Here is a 17,240-nt window from a genome sequence, read left to right on the forward strand (position 1 = left end):
AATAGCGCGCATTTTGCTTTATTGAGTCGAGAGAACTGCAGAAGTTACTAACAGCCTAAGAGACTGGAAAGTATTTGCTGGACTGCTCTGGAGTTCATATTTTCCTGCACATATTGGTAGCAGATTCCATCCATACTCTGCCTCCATACACTAGGTTAGCTGGTTCTCCAGAGGACTGGTAGATTTGTTATAGGCCCAATCAAAATCTTTTAGGCCATTTTAATCCACTGTGCTGAAGACATGAATTAGCTAAAGCTAGCTGTTTAGATAGCTTAACTTAACCTTGCTTAGGGGATATGCAACCTCTGTGAACTTCTCAGCATTTTCTCCATTGTAGAAAGCAGGAACTGCTAAATTGTGTAACACCAGCTATTGTACTTTCTGTTCTCAAAACATGCAAATAATTGTGAGAACTCTGGGATAATCTGTTACTGAACTACATGTAGCTTCTGTACAGTGTGTTTTCAAAGTTCCACCTGTCCTCACGATCTCTTGAAACACCAAGAATGGACTATCAATGATGTTATGAGATTTTGGCATATCTCATTACATTTTAATTGTATGTAGGCAATCAAATTTCATTGTATTTTTGAAGAATTCTTGCATTTGGTCCCATTATATTTCACTGGGATTTGGGCCTTTCTCTCACAAGATAAAATCTATAATTAAAGTATATCTATTTTATGATAAAGAAAACTTTATATTTTATTTTATTTTTATTTTTTTCCTCACCTGTAGAACCTTAAGTGTTAGAAGTGAGGGAATTTCTCCTAAAGGCAATGGTTTTTGTAATTCCTTCCAGTTTACAAAGATATAAAGTCCTAATGAAATAAAACTGTATGCTCTGAAACGAGAGTAAGAATTTCATAAAATACAAGCATCCAGATACTGAGTTGTGATGCTGAAATACCATTGCCAAGTCATTCTAACACATCTTTGTCTAATGTACAATGCATCAGTGTGTGTGTGTGTGTGCTGTAGTTTAATACTTCCTGTGTTTCTGAGATGCTACTACAGCATTTGTTCAGATGGATGTTGGCTTTGAAAATGTTGAAAAGGTTGTCAATTTATGCACACTTTGAGAGCTCTTCAGAGACTGTACACAGTTTCAGATGTCCAGTGGTCAAGAAGGACTGAGGGGAAGGTGAGAGATGGGATTTAAATTCAATTTCTGTGTGGCTCTTTGCACATTTGTTCTGACTTTTTCTGTGGCAGGATGTGTTCAAGCCCACTTTGAAATCAACTTGAGGCATCTCACTCAATATGGAGTTCTGGGAGCCTGCACGCCTCAATCAGAGCTTGAATGAGATCAGGGTTAGGCTCAGTTCTTTGTTCTCTCTAGTACTTTTGTGTTTTCTAGGACTTTTGTTAAAGCTCAGCTTTTGAATTTCAGACTTGTTTCAGGTATTGGATGCTTATTGCCCCTTTGTCTCATAACTGGTTGCTGTAGACCTGGTAAGATCAATACGTTATCTTCAAATATCTGCTACAGACCTTACTTATGTTATAGTTTTACATCTAAATCCTTACTTGCGATATAGTTTTACATCAAAATTGTTTTCAGAGTGGTATCCCAATAATAGGCTGTTTACATAATAAAAACAGTGGCTTAATAGATTTTATTTTTATTTTTATTTTTAATTTTGTATTCCAGATTTACAGGTATAGTTCAGCTGGCATGTATTATTCTGGCAATCCACTGAGCTACAGATAAGATTTACACATTGCTTTCTACTCAGTTATGCCCTTTGTGTTTCTCTCTTAGATTGAAATCCTCAGGTAAGGAAGCAGAAGCAGCAGCATTTAGAGTTAAGGGTAGACCTGACTCTAGGGTAGGTCTATGTTGACTTACAGGAAATTTTTCTCCCTTAGGGATTGACTGTGGGCAGAGAAGCTTGCAGGCTTTATGGCTAGTATTTTCAGTTGAATTAACTATGAATGGATTTTTAAATAATAAGAGTTATAACATTTGCTTCTGTTCTTTATCAGGTATGGGGTCTTGAAATAAATGATGTCTGTCCTACCTTCTCTTCATTCTTTTTTTTTGTCTTCACAGACAGCTTTATCAGCCCCTATCATAAATGAGTATATCTTGCTTTGACTCTAACACACACAAATAACAGTCATCACTGATTGCTAATTACTATGTATCATTACTAAGAAGTAATCTGAAGAAATGATGATATAAATGCTTGGATTAATTATCCTATAAATTGACAACTAAAAATTCACTGACATCTGTCTACCCCTCTAGAAAAAGAGCAAAATATGTATTTTTAACAATAGTTAGATGTTATAATATTCCAATAGAATCCTACTTTCTCTACCATCTTTTGTATTTACTGGTAAAATTGACTTTCATGGACTGTCAGTCCCTTGAGATCAATGGAAAAGTCTGGAACAATGTCAAGTTACGCTTGGTGGAAGGTGATCAATTTAGGGAACATTTAAACAAACATGACATCCAGAAATCCAGCAACCTGTCAGGATGCACACACACATGCTGAGTGAGCAACCCAATGTCACAGAGAGCAACTCCTGATTGCCTTTGAAAGGGCATACAGTTTGTGGGTGTTTCCTGAGTAATGGTAGAAAGAAAATGTCATACCTATTGTCAGTAAGGCCAAGAGAACAGATCTGAGGAGCTACAGACCTGATGTTAATACCTAAGAAGGCGGTGAAAGCCATAATGCAGAAAAGCATTTCTGAGCATGAGGGACACGAGGATGATCAAGATTAATCAGCATGGATTTATGAGGATGATTATGAATCATCTTATCAACCTGATAGCCTGCTATAATGCAATGACTAGCTAGGTGGGTGAGGAAAGAGCAGTGGAAGTTGTTTATCTTGACTTAAATAATGCTTTTGACATTATGTCACACTGTCATAGATAAACGCATAACATAGGGGTTAGGCAGGTCAACAAAAAGGTGAACTGAAAACTGGTTGAAAAGCTGGGCCTGAAGACTTGTAATCAGTGACACAACATCAAGCTCAAAGCCAGTTACTAATGGTGAGTTCCAGGGCTGATACTGGGTATGACTCTGTTTTTTTATAAAAAATACAAAAAATAAAAAAAAATAAACATCTTTATTTATGACCTTGTGATGGTATGGAGTACACCCTCAAGTTTGTAGGTAATAGAAATCTATTACAAATTGTTGACATACCAGGTAGTTATACTGCCATTCAAAGGGACCTCAACAGGCTGAAGAAATGAGCGAACAGGAATCTCATGAAGGGAGATGCAAAGCCTTGATCCTGGGCAATAATAACCTCATGGAAAAAAATACAGACTGGGAAAAAAAACAGCTGAAAAGCAATTTTGTCTTCAAGCAGACACTATGTTGAAAAGGAGCGAGCAACGTGTCCCTGCTACAGAGGTGCCCAAAAGTATCTTGGGCTGTATTAGGAGTGCTGTCAGCAGGCTGGGGGATATGATCCTTTCTCTCTGCTTATCACCAGTGAGAGATCTGTGTTTGTTCAGCCTAGAGAAAAGAAGGCTCAGAAGTTATGGCAGAGAGTTAGAACGAGGTGGACTTTAAGATCCCTTCCAACCCAAACCATTCTATAATTCTGATTCTTTCTTATCTATGTGAATAAATACCTGATGGGAAGGTGTAAAAAAGATGGAGACAGGCTTTTCTCAGGGGCGTCCTTTGGAATGACAGGAGTTAGTGGTCATAAACCAAAACAAAGAGAATTCTATCTGAACACAAGTCAATGCATTTTACTGTTAAGGTTCTAAAACACTGGAACAGGGATCCCAGAGAAGTTGTTGCTTGGAGATAATTAAAATCAATCTGGACACAGCCCTGAGCACCCTGCTCTTGTTGACTCAGGTTTGAGCAGTGGCTGGACTAGTCAACCTTGAGAGGTACCTTACAAAGAATCATACAGCATCCTGAGTTGGAGGGGACCTGAAAAAGAGCATTGAGTCCGACCCTTGAATCCACACACCACCACTCAAAATCTAAACCCTATGTCTGAGAGCGCTGTCCAAATGCTCCCTGAACTTCGGCACTTGGGGCTGTGCCCTGGGCCCGTTCCATGCCCACCGCCCTCTGGTGCACAACCTGTCCCTAACCCCCACCCGCCCCTCCCCTGACACAGCTCCATGCCATTCCCTCGGGCCCTGTCGCTGTCACACAGAGCAGAGCTCAGCGCTGCTCCTCCGCTCCCTGTGAGGAGCTGCAGCCACCATCAGGCCTCCCCTCAGCTCCTCTGCTCTGCGCATCTAAAAGCTTTACTCTTTGAAGTGTAAGGGAGCACAATTTTTTCTTCTTTTTTACTGTTATGTGATAAAATAAAATGCAACTTGTTGCAAGCAGACAGGTAATCTCTGAACATACTTCCAGGTGCTTTTTTCTGAATAAGTTTTTTTGTTTTTGTTTTTTATTCTCATAATCAATCTGAGAAGAAAATTGTAAGTAAAACCCACGAAATATAAAATAAAGAATTGCTGTTAATTGAATAGTAGACTACATGGTTTCTTTTCAATCTTGATAAAACTATTATGGCGGAGATTTCAGGTATTTTGATTGAGGAGTCATATTTGTGTGCAATAATGACTTCGTTATATGCACTTGAAGTTTCAAGTTTAAAAATGATTACTTTGCTTTTAGCTAGAGGAAGTGATGCTAAATGTCCTTTGTTTTACATCACTGAAGCATTCCCTCAGTTTTCAGTTCACTATGATATGTGTATGGAGGAGGTTGTTCTTTTACATTAATAACCTTTTGGACAGATACAGTTCAGGTATCCTGAATGGTAAACTTGTCTGGCAAAGATTTGGACCTTTGCTACTGCCTTTGTAGGAGGTCCTGGTTTTCCCTTTGTAGGAGGTCCTGGTTTTCCCTCGTAATGCTCTGCAACTTTCAGTTTTGTAGAGTAGGATGTATTTTAGCATTGATTTGCGACAGGGTCTCAAATGTCTTTTTTTTTTTTTTTTTTTTTTTTTTTTTTTCTCTTTCTGTGAGGTAAAGAAGAAACTTAAGTCTTGTTAAAACTTGAGTGGGGCTTGACTTAATTCCTAACTGTTCTTTCACTGTTTTTTTTTTTGTGTGTGATCTTAGACAAATCTCTTTAACTTCACCTTACTGTAAATTCCCAGTTTTTCTGTGGGTTTACTAAGCAAGCTAAGAGAGACACAGTGAACATAATTTTCTTCTGAATCTGGTGGTATGCATCTATTACTTGCATGATCTTGTGTTCTGAGTTTGAAGTGATGCACAGCACAGCTCTGTTACAATCTGCTGCTGCACACATCACTGACGCAGCCCTATAAAGGCCAGTGTTCATTAACTGTATCCTGTGCTCAAAAGATGTGATTTTCATTGTTTAAACAATAATACAGAAACCTTTCAATTTGTTTACAAAGTTAAAATAGCAGCAGTGATGTGAAACAGCTTTGTCTTGGAGAAACATGTGGCATGTTGATATGGAAATGAGCACAGCCGTCCTTCAGTAAGTGCCAGAATAGCTATGTGCTGTGCTGACATGCTAAAGTGAACTTCTGTGTTGTGCTAAGCCTTGTGTTCAGCTAGCCAAAATTCTAGCAGTGTTTTCTTTCCATACTAGAGATAGAATCTGGCATCTTTACAGACTCATAATCCTATCCTTTTCTTATGAAGTACCAAGATGTAGCTGGTTGCTTTTAAGTGAATATTATGCAAAAATTTCATTTCATTTATGGTAAAAACCCCACAAAACAGCAACCAACAATAACAAAAGAAAAGACAAACACTAGATAATTCTTACATTTGGCTTTGAAGAAGAAAGCAAAATCTCTGTCCTTCAGAAGGACCTTGTATCTAATGATTTTGGTTTAGTTAACCGTTTAGTCTTTTCCTATTTCAGCTCTATATTGTGAATTACAATTCAAGAGTATGTTGCATCCAGTAATGTTAATTTCACATTAACATTTGCAGGCTATTCCAGAGCTGGAGGCTACTGTTTAGTGATTATTATTATTACTTATAACTTGCAGAGTCCAGAAGTGTTCTAAATATTTGCAGACATGGATAGAAGAGCATTATTATTTTCAGGATGAATTTGTAATTTTATGTTGAACAGAATGAGAGAAGTTATGGTAACAAATAATTCAGGCACATATTGATTAGAGAGAGCAGAATTTATCGTTTGAAGATCCATCAGTTGCTTTAGACCTTTGCCCAATATTTTTTTATTATCAAACAGTACTTATCACGATAGATGATTACATAGAACAAAGACTCTTTTACAAGAGAAGAGCTCTAGTGGGAATGTCTCAAAAGATCTCAGCTGTGGCAAATTTCATTGAGATATTATTGTTATTTTTTTTAAATGTAGTTAAAACATTTGAAGCATAGATTATTAGGTGAAGTTTTGAAATAGAGTTTTAAAAGTAAAACCTATTATTAAGTAAAAACTTAATAATAGAATGAAAAATAAAAAGTTTTTATTTCGCCTACACCCTCTACTTGCTTTTGTCTCTGTATAAAAGGATTTTAGAAGAAACTTCTTCTCCCTGTTAGACTATATTATATTCTTAAAAATTTTATTGAATGTCGTTTTGGAAAAGAAAACCAACAACCACAAAAAAGCATTTTTCCAAACAAATCCACCCTTTTATCTGAGGTGAGTTCAAGCTATTGCACTTCCTAGCTGTTATGCTCTGATATAGTTTTGCCGGGAACAAAGCAGGAGAAATAGACACAAAAGGGGAGAGAACAACAAAAGTTTTTATTGTTGATGCTGATTTTTAGCTTACAACTCTGCTCATTGAGATGACAGACATACTATGCCATCTTAGCAGCTAACCCAAGACCCAGCAGACCTGCATTAGCCACCTTTCAGGTCATGTGTTGACAATGAAAAGATATACTGTCTCGGTTGAGTAAATCAGACTCCTTTCATACAAAACAGGAAAAGAGATGTAGGAAAGAGCAAAAATAAGCCAGAGCAAGAAAGAGAGACATTGAAGAACTGTTACATGTAGAATCCAAATAATATTTTTTCTGTATGATATTACAGACTAATTTAAAGAACAGTGAACTATTATTTTACAAAGGAGCCTGGACTTCTCTTACTCTGTACAATGTAGAATAGAATACAGACCTTTGCACTACAAAGCTCAATGTATGAATTCTCCCTGTCTGATATTAAATAGAGTTTTGTTGCTGTGAAATGAATTGTACACTGTACTCTTTGAGTGGCAGCAGTCTGACTTCTTTGTAAGAAATACGGTTCAGAGGAAGCATAAATAATACTTTACAATTTCTTTCTGATGTGAAAGATTGTGCTGTGCCTTAGATGGTGAAGATATTTGTGTCATTTGATATCCTGTGTTCTCACAACGATTTATTATACATCAAAGAAATGAACTCTGAATCAAAATGATGGTAAAAACGATGAGCTAAAAAGTAATGTTAAGAGCTGGTACCTAAGAAATTACTACATGTCTGAAGAAACAGGGCAAAAGAGATTGCTCACAAAGTTGTTCAAGTGACTTAAGATGGTGTCTGGAAAAAAAAAAAAAAATGGGGTACGACTATTAAAAATGAATTGTGGTTTCAAGATGAAGTTTTTGAAGAATAGTATCCAATGCAAAATTAAATTACTGTATTACAAGCCATCTTTTCTTAACCTCTTTTCCTGATTACAGTGTTAGAATGTTTGTTGATGGAAAAATGGAGGGCAAAAGGATTACCAGTGTCATAAAGAATATTTCTTACCTGTTGTTAGTCCTTGTTTTTGCCAATTGACTATGTAGTGGTCCATGGTTGACAACACTTCTTACCTGTGTTTAGACATCCAAATTTATGTTTAAAGTGGTTGTCCATGAGGTCTCATACCTTATACATGCATAGACACAAAAGCATTTTCAGATGATTTCAGTTTCTCTGAGATATCCACTTAGGAGAGTTTTTGAATCAGTTGGCACAGATTATCCATGAAGTACCTTTCAGAAATGTTGAACTCTTGTTTGTCCCCTGCTGGGTCTCTGTTTTATTCCTATCTTCAAAAAGGAAGTTCATGAAAAAAAATCTAAGTAAAATTACATGTGGGGTAAACTTTTACTTGATGGCTACAAGATTAATATCAGTGTAGAACAGAAGGAAAAAAATTACGTGCTCTTAGAAACTATTCTTACGGGGAAAAAAAAAACCCAACAAAGTAGGAGAATGTAACATTTTAGTGCATGTTAAATATTCACACTGAAAATATTAATGATGAAGCTTACTTTGATGGATGATAGGAAGAAGTGTTTTCTGTTATTTGGAGCACAGATTTTCCACAGGTTCATCTTGTTTTGATAGCTCTTCTTCCTAAATCCCCAAATTAATTACTTAGCTCTCTATTTCATTTTCTCAGTCTATAGTATGTGGATTACAGTACTTTCTACCTCCTTAAAAAATGTTACAGAATGATTCAGTATTGAATAGTATGAGAACGTTAGGAATTATGTGCTGTATGTACACAATGACCTGGACTTGCACCAGGATCTCTTGCAGTGGATCATAGAATCAGAGAATCATTAAGATTGGAAAAGACCACTAAGATCACCTAGGCCAACCGTCAATGATGATACAGACTTACCTTCGATATGTGAGTATCAGACTTCTATCATCAAATAGTAATAAGTTGGCCATATACTTTTCAGCTGTAGCTTTGGAGCCTTGCCTTGCACTCTCTTATTGCTTGTGTTGTTAAATATTTCTTTTTTCTTTTTCTTTCTTTTTTTTTTCTTTTTTCTTTTTTCCTCAGAGGGAAAACAGGTCAGAAAGGTTACTATAAGCTGTGTTCTTGGTGATATATTTTGATGTTATGGAAAATTGGAAAACAAATTATTGCCATGTATTATTAAAGATCCATGTGTCTGGACCAGCTGTTTGCTCTACAGCCAGTTCTGCTAATGAGGGAAAGGGTAACTAACCATAACATGATTGATTTCTGGGTAAAGGTCCATCTTTGCCTCTAACCCTAGCAGGTGGGTGTATAAAACTAAACAATTTCTTTCTTGCAGGGAATATTATATAGCTCATCTACTATCAGTCATCTACAAAAGAGAAAGTCATCTACAAAAGTTGGCAAGATCAACAGATCAGCAGTTTTCCTTTTGAAAAAAAAAAAAAAGAAAAAAAGCACAAACCAAACAACAAATCAATCCAACGTATTATTTATTAGAAATATTTAGACAAATGGCAAGTGAGTTTTCTTTGATTACACAAATTCTACTGCATCTGTTGCCTTGAATTGTGATTGGTTGGATAAATGCACTGAAAAACTAACTCTTGGCCTCCAGAATTACCTCTTCATGTGGTACTGTTTTGTAATTTGCAACATTAGTCTCATTGTGTGAATCTCTACAGATATCTCAGCAACCTTTTCAGGACTAATTCAGTGTATGATTTTCCTTTGCTTCCAACAGTGCAAGAATAATACTCTCACAAAACTGCTAGATTGGAAGGCTAGATTTTTATGTGCTAACTCTCTATTGCTATGGTATGATTTTAGTCTGCATAGTTGAAGAAAATGATGAAGCTTCCCAAATTTTTGGGTAGTCTAAAAGTCTTGTCATTTCCACTCAGTTTTTCACAAATGTGGTTTTGCTTTCCTTTACGTCTCATGTCTGGATTTGAGAATCACCGTAAAGGAAAGAAAGGTTTAAAGTTTAATTACTGTGTCCAGTTTTGGGACTCTCACTGCAAGAAAGATGTCAAGGCCGTGGAGAGTGTTCAGAGAAGGGCAACAAAGCTGGTGAGAGGTCTGGAGCACAGGCCTTATGAGGAGCGGCTGAAGGAGCTGGGATTGTTCAGTCTGGAGAAGAAGAGGCTCAGGGGAGATGTTATTGCTCTCTATAACTACCTGAAGGGAGGCTGTAGTGAGCTGGGGGTTGGCCTCTTCTCTTGTGTAACCAGTGATAGGACTAGAGGGAATGGCTTCAAGCTGCGCCAGGGAAGGTTCAGGCTGGACGTTAGGAAATATTACTTCTCTGAAAGAGTGGTCAGGCACTGGAATGGGCTGCCCAGGGAGGTGGTGGAGTCAGCGACCCTGGAGGTGTTCAAGGAACGTTTGGACGTTGTATTGAGGGATATGGTTTAGTGAGAACTATTGATGATTGGGTTGGACTGGGTGATCCTGTGGGTCTTTTCCAACCTTGGTGATTCTATGATTCTAAGTAATTTCCAAGTGTAACTTTTAAGAGTTGGAAATAAGACTACTGAAATGTCAGTTTGGGTCTCTGTCAGATAATTTATTGGCAGGCACTGAATAGAGCATACTGCATGATTTGCTGATGAATCCTGTGGGATTTAGTTAGATGCAGGATCAACTATGTTGAGAGCAGAACAATGATAATTCAAGCACTTCTCCTTCATGACAAAACTGCTTTCTTTCCATTAGCTGAGTTAGTGCTAAAAGGTGTAACAAGCTAGCTCATATATTTTCAGTAGGACTTCTAATATAAAAGTCAATACATTTAAAACACCCATCTGTTCTATAAAGGCATCATAAAAAAGGGACGTTGTGTAATAAATTATCCTTCATTTATTTTTTTTTAAGTGTTTCTAATGAAAACTTAGCACTAATTGGATCTAATCACACGGGAAATAATGGGCTTATTTCCAAGACACTGATATTCTGTTTTTAGCTATTCCACTATAACACTTTCTAGATTTCTGTCTCATCTGCCATATGTCCAATGTTCTTCAAAATGATTTTTTCCCTAGAGACCAGAGGCTGCATCTCCCTTTACGAACTACATAGGCAAGTATAATTTGAATCTTAACTAGTCACATTTACAGAGCTAATTTTTCCTTTTCACAACAAAAAGTGTGACCATATTAGCTGTTAACAATGTACATTTACTCTTAGGTAGTCCTTAATCTCTTCCTCCATATTTTCTTAGCTTAACTGTTACTTTGTCTGCACAACAGAAAATGTTTTGAGGTTTTATTTTTTTCTTTCCCAGTCAGTCTCATTCTAAATTTAGCCCCATTTAACTGTGTACACTGTCTGCATGCTTGGGGATTTAGTATAAATCTCCTCTGTACTTGATTGCATTCTTCATCATCATTTGCTTTGCTTCCAATTAAGTGTCATATGAAGATTTGGCCATTTCCCAAGATATTTAAACAATTCATATTTTATTCTTACCTACTTTTTTTCCATTCTTTAAAAACCCATTAAAACTAAAGCAAAGCAAAATTAACCTTCTCTTTAGATTTGTTAACATCACAAAAAGGGAAGGGGACTTGTTAAATAAATGGAGTAACATTTGCTCTGTAAGAAGTTTCTTCTTTACTTATTTTACTTTCTTCATTAAGTATATTCAATGATTTCTATTGAAGAATATGAAGAACATGTAGTTCAGTGGAGAACAAAGATACCGATACCTATAATTTTGCATTTAATTCAATCGAATACTTTATTTTTTCCTCTATGCAAAAAGAGGATGATTTCAAGGAGAGTGAAAACATGGAATTTGACTGTTTTCGTCTCTAATTGTTTTGAAAGATACTTAAGATATATCTCCTCTTGTAGTCCGTAGACTGAAATAGTAGTTTCTACCCTGAGAAACTCTCTGTCATGAATTAAGACATCAGTGCTTTTTAGCACGGATAAAGCAATGCTCTGACCAGTACTTAGGGATGGTGAACTGATCCTCAGATGACAAATCATGTTCTCAGTATCAGGGTAGAAGCAAAACTGTTACATTCATCCGTGGTTTCTTGCACCTCAGAAGGCGCTGAAAAGCCAGGTGAGGTGAAGTAGGTCTTTTTAGGAGAAAAGCTTACCTGAAGCTACTTTTACATTTCTACCTTATACTTGGATCAAATACATGATTTAACTCTTTTGCTCTCATCAAAGTGAAATAACAGTGCATGTAATCAGTAGAAAATTACTTCAGAGCTGATCTTACCAAGTGATGCTGCTGCTGCTGCTTTTTTTTTTTTTTTAATGACACTCCTCTCTTACTGAGTTTTTAGCCATAATTCTTTGGACCTCAGTCATGTCTTAACAGTTACGATAGAACAATTACACTTCTTCAGAGATTTATAATAGAAAACATTATGAAAGCAACTGTGGTCTCAGGGGCACTGGTAGTCTGAGGGCTGCAGTTACAACTGCTGCTGTGGTATGGTATTTGTCTTTCTTCTGTTTCTATGTAAGGAGCTGTGGTTGGACCTCTGATAAGTAAGCAGAGCACTGGTAATCATATTTGGCTTTATTTGTTCAGTCACATCTAGTCAGACCCTCATGCCTGTCTTCTGAATGCTGGCACATTGCTCTCCTCTCCTTCATTCACACTGTGAGTGTTGCGCACCTCCTGGCCTTTCATACCACTCATCTCTTTGCAGTATGCATACACAGAAATGTGTGTGGGATGGGCCTGATTTTTATCTAACATTCATATTTGTACCCAGCTCAGGGTCCTTTTGTGCCATCAGAGCAACGTAAACAGGCACTAATGGTGTGTACCTGAGAATTAAGGCATGTTGAAACAGAAAGGGCTCAGTTCGGTCATCCTGACTCAATTTCACATTATACCTTACTGTACAAGTACTATTACCAGATTCACTGGATCTATCTTTGCTGCAAAATACCATTTATGTGAGAAAGGGCAGCAAAATTGGGCTGCTGGCACTTAAGCCCAATGGGAAATAGGATATTAACTGCTGTTACTGGAGAAGAGCTGTTGTAAAAGAAGTGTTTGACACTGAGAAAGAAAGAACAGGTCAGCAGGATAACCTGCACTGAAGAACACAAACAGTGATTATTTGTCAGTAGTTGTCAGTGTTCCTCTTTCGTTATATAGAGCTGTGTTGGCAAAGTTAGCTGCTAAGCTCAGGAGTAACTCTAATGGAATGTTGGCACACCTGAATGTCTCAAGTAATGTGAACTGATTGTGATGTACCTTTATCAGCAGAAAGAAAACAGAAGGTTGTTTAAAATTCCTTCTGTTATGTTTTCAAGGATGTTCTTTGTAAATGAAAATATTGTTTTGAAGTATGCATTTTTTGAAACATTTATATCCACATTGCTCATATTTCCTCTGAGAGCCCACGAATAAAGTTTTGAGAAGTGATGGGACCTCCATGCTTAACAGACTCTACACTTATTAACAACATTTTCCCGGACTGCACACATTTAAATATTAAATGATGGCAATTACTAGAGGCATTTGAAGAGTGGTACATTGAGAAGTGCTTCAGCATTCTGTTAGTTATGAGTAACAGCTGCTGAATTTAGACCAGGGATGTGAAAATCAGTCTGTCTCTTCAGAAGCACAGTTTGGAAGCTGGGAGAGTCAAGCAGAGTGACAGATCAGTGCCAGTGCAGGAAAATGTAGGCCCTGGGGGTCCTGATGGACAACAGGTTGGCCATGAGCTAGCAGTGTGCCCTTGCAGCCAAGAAGGCCAATGGTATCCTGGGATGCAAGCAGGTCGAGGGAGGTGATCCTCCCCTTCTACTCTGCCCTGTTCAGTTCACATGGCTACTGCGTCCAGTTCTGGGCTACCCAGTTCAAAAGAGACAAGTATCTCCTAGGAGTCCAACAAAGGGCCACAAAGATGATTAAGGGCCTGGAGCATCTCTCGTATGAGGAAAAGTTGAATAACCTGGGTCGGTTCAGCCTGGGGAGGAGAAGACTGAGAGGGGATGTGATTAATGCTTATAAATATCTATAGGGTGGGGGACAAATGGATGAAGCCAGGCTCTTCTCAGTGGTGTGTAGTGATAGGGCAAGAATTAATGGCCTAAAACTTGAACGAAGTAAGTTCCACACAAACACGCAGATGCATCTCTTTACGATAAGGGTGATGGAGCACTGGAACAGGGTGCCCAGAGAGGTTGTGGAGTCTTCTTCTACGGAGATATTTGAGACGCATATGAACATCTACCTGTGTGGCCTGTTGTAGGGAGCCTGCTTTTGCAGAGGGTTGGACTCGATGAAGTCTTGAAGTCCCTTCCAACCCCTGCAACTCTGTGATTCTGTGAAATGTCTTGGAGGGAGATAATTGCTACTTCATGCAAAAATAGTCTGGGATCCCATATTTTTCCTATGCAAATCAATGTCAAAATTCAGGTAAGTCTGATTAGGATTGCTTCGTTCCTTGCAGAGAACTGTCTATTGCTATATCACAGAGAAGAGTTATAATTACATTTCAGGTGGAGAAAAGTTATGAATTCTATCATTTACATAATATGTTGAATGTAGCAGTCCCAGGGAAGTTCTTAATATCACTTACTGTCTGTATGGAACAATTTTTATTCAGAGAAACAAATGAGGAAGGTGCTTTTTTTTTTTCATGAATTTAGGAAGGCATTTTGAATTAGTATGCATGGTATGCATTCATGCTGATCCTGCAATGCCCCTTTCTCATAGATGTATTCCTAAATCACACTTACATTTGGTGAGAGTACATTGAACATTCCAACAGACTGCTCACCCATCTTTAGTAGTTTGCCTAAAACAGTGTGATCTCCATAGCTAATGATGCTTAAGGTTTTTTGTTGCATCTCATCCTTCATCTGCATGGGGTCACCTTTGCCATTTTTGAAGAAAGAGTCTTGCAAAAGAATCCTGATAAGGGTGTTCAGGGGACATTGGCAGAGACCTGCAATCTGTCTCAGGCAGGAAGCAAGATTCCTTCTAATCTGTACTGTAAGTAATAAAATGTGGCCAGGCAAATCATTCTTCTTCTTTGGAAAAGTTCAAACAAACCACAGGGGAGATATGAACTCATTCAGCATGTGAAAGAAACTCGTGTTCTCATTCATTCATGAGGTGACAATACAGAATTTATTTTGTGTCTTGCATATTAATAATTTTTTGGATGTCAAAAGTACTGCTTTCTGTTACCTCTTATAAAGGTTTTCTTGTGAAATCTTCACTGCTTTCAAGGAAGTTGTAGATTATACCAGGAAAATTGCTCTTTTAAATTTTATTCACAAAGAAACTTCCTAACTTCTGAGTATCTAGATCATGAATGCTGCCGTTACAAGCAGAAATTCACAAATATGGGAAAGCATTATAAATGTGAGATTTCTTTGGGTGATATAGTGGCTTACTGAATGTAACAGTGCATCAGTTTCAAGATTTTCATAAATCATGCCTAGTTAACAAGAAGTATACGTCATTTTAATCAAATATAGGAACATTCAGTACTCTTGGTGAATAAATAATTTCAAAGCTAGATCCCACAATTTACTTGAGTTACTTCATTCTTCCTCCCCAAATGGTGATTCTCCTATTTCTAGAATATTAGCTAGTGTCTAATATCACCATTGTGATCAATCCTGAGCTTACAAATCCAAACATAAAGGCAAATTTTTGGTCATTGGAAATGTATTTTTCTGTATGTGCCCTTTCAAAGTCATTTCTTTGCTCCTTTGTTCCAACACTCCTTTTTGTTTGTTACAAACTGTTTTTCTTTAAGGTATCTGACAGAAAAATAAATGTGCTGCTGTTTGGTTTATTGCTTGTGTTATTTTGGGATTAAAATAGAATTGTTGTGCTGTGGTGTGTTATTGAGTATTTACAGTGATATGCATCCTGCATTGTTAGGGTGAGAAGCAAATTTTTTTTGGCAGGCTATAAAAGGAAGGAGAAACAGAAAAATGCCCTAATTTTGAACATATTGATTCCTATTATTATGTCTTGAATATAACCACATTCATTAAATAGTAAGGCTCATGCTAATTTTAAGTAGAGAATAGCTGTATTTTAGAGCTGGTCTAAAATTAATGAGCTTACAGTCAGATTTGGTTTTGTTTCTTTTGGCAGTTCTGGCTGCTGTTTCTTCTTAGCTGTTGCCTTAGATTTCAAGCAAAGCATAATATGTGTACCTTGAATTCAGAAATAAAAATGAATTGCAATATGCAATATCACTCCATTATGGGACAGGAGATGTTGCTTACAAAAAAACAAAAAAACAAAAAACAAACAAACAAAAAAAACCAAAACCAACCAACCAACCAACCAAAAACCCTATTGTGTTATCATTGTGTTATCCCCAGACTACTTTTTGTATAACTCCTTTATTAAGTCTCATAAGCTTTCTAAGTAGTTTTGTAGAAAAGATTTAAGAGTGGAAATGATAGGAGGAATGTTTTCTTTATAAAGCAAATACTCAGACTCTGTCTTCTTTTTGATAGCTTTTGAAGAAAGGTGAAATTGCTTAAGCATTCTGTAAATTATACTTTTAGTTAGGCTTGTTGTCTGACAGAGAGATAAGAACTTTAACATTCCCAAGGGCTGGAATCTAAAATAATTTTTTTTTTTTTGCTGATTTTTTCCTTCCTTATTGAATATAATGAAAGTGCAGTGAAGCTTCCTTTCTCATAAAAACCTGAAAACCATAGGAAACTCTTGAATTTGGTGCAGTTGATTGTACTTGGAAAAAGTCTAATTTTAAATAGGACAGCACTGTATCATTTTAGAGCACTGAAGAGTAAGTAATATAAAATCATCCAAGAGGATAATCTCTGACATTTACAAACATTTATAATGGCATTAGTTCCAAGTAAGTTAGCTGAGGCAGTTCGAACCTGTAGACCTGAACAAATAAATAAGCATGGCTTGCCATCAGCTATTTCCGAAATGTACCAGTGTATCTGTGGAGCTTTGTGCATCCAAATAAGCAGAGAGATCTACCAGATTTCTCTGGGGCTTCCTCCAGTCAAGACGTTGTCTGTTTTACTAGGAAGTATTTTCATAAATAAGTAAAAAATGCTAGATTGCAGATATTTCCAGGATTTCTTGAATTTCTGCTGCTACATTTTAGAGCTGGTCTAAAATTAATGAGTTTATAAAGGGCTCAGTGTGATTAAAGGTGAAATTAGTTTTGATGAAATGACCCTAAATGGGCAAGTGTGGCAATAGTTTCCCATCTTAGCCTCAAATCTTATGTAGTTATGTACATGACTTTGTTATGTAGCTGTATGCAGTGGTCAATCTGTGTTTCTGGTTCAGGTATGAGTTGGGTTTGATCCCAAACTGACTTGTTCAAATTCTCTGAACCCAAGCCAATGCTGAAGCAGCTTTCTGCACCCTGAAGAATGAAGGAGAATAATTAGGCACATCTGTAGCATTGGCAGAGCATGGGCAGTATCAGACAGGAAAGTAAAGCATGGGCACGCCTGCTCTTGCCTTAGGTCCAGTCCTCCTGCAGTTCTGTAATGTGGTTGTATGCAAGTCAGAAAAATTGGTATTAGAGTGACCTAGGCCGTATCACCATACAGGCTGTGGC

The sequence above is a fragment of the Gallus gallus genome, chromosome 2 (genome assembly GCF_016699485.2).
Source record: "Gallus gallus isolate bGalGal1 chromosome 2, bGalGal1.mat.broiler.GRCg7b, whole genome shotgun sequence".
NCBI classification, from domain to species: domain Eukaryota; kingdom Metazoa; phylum Chordata; class Aves; order Galliformes; family Phasianidae; genus Gallus; species Gallus gallus.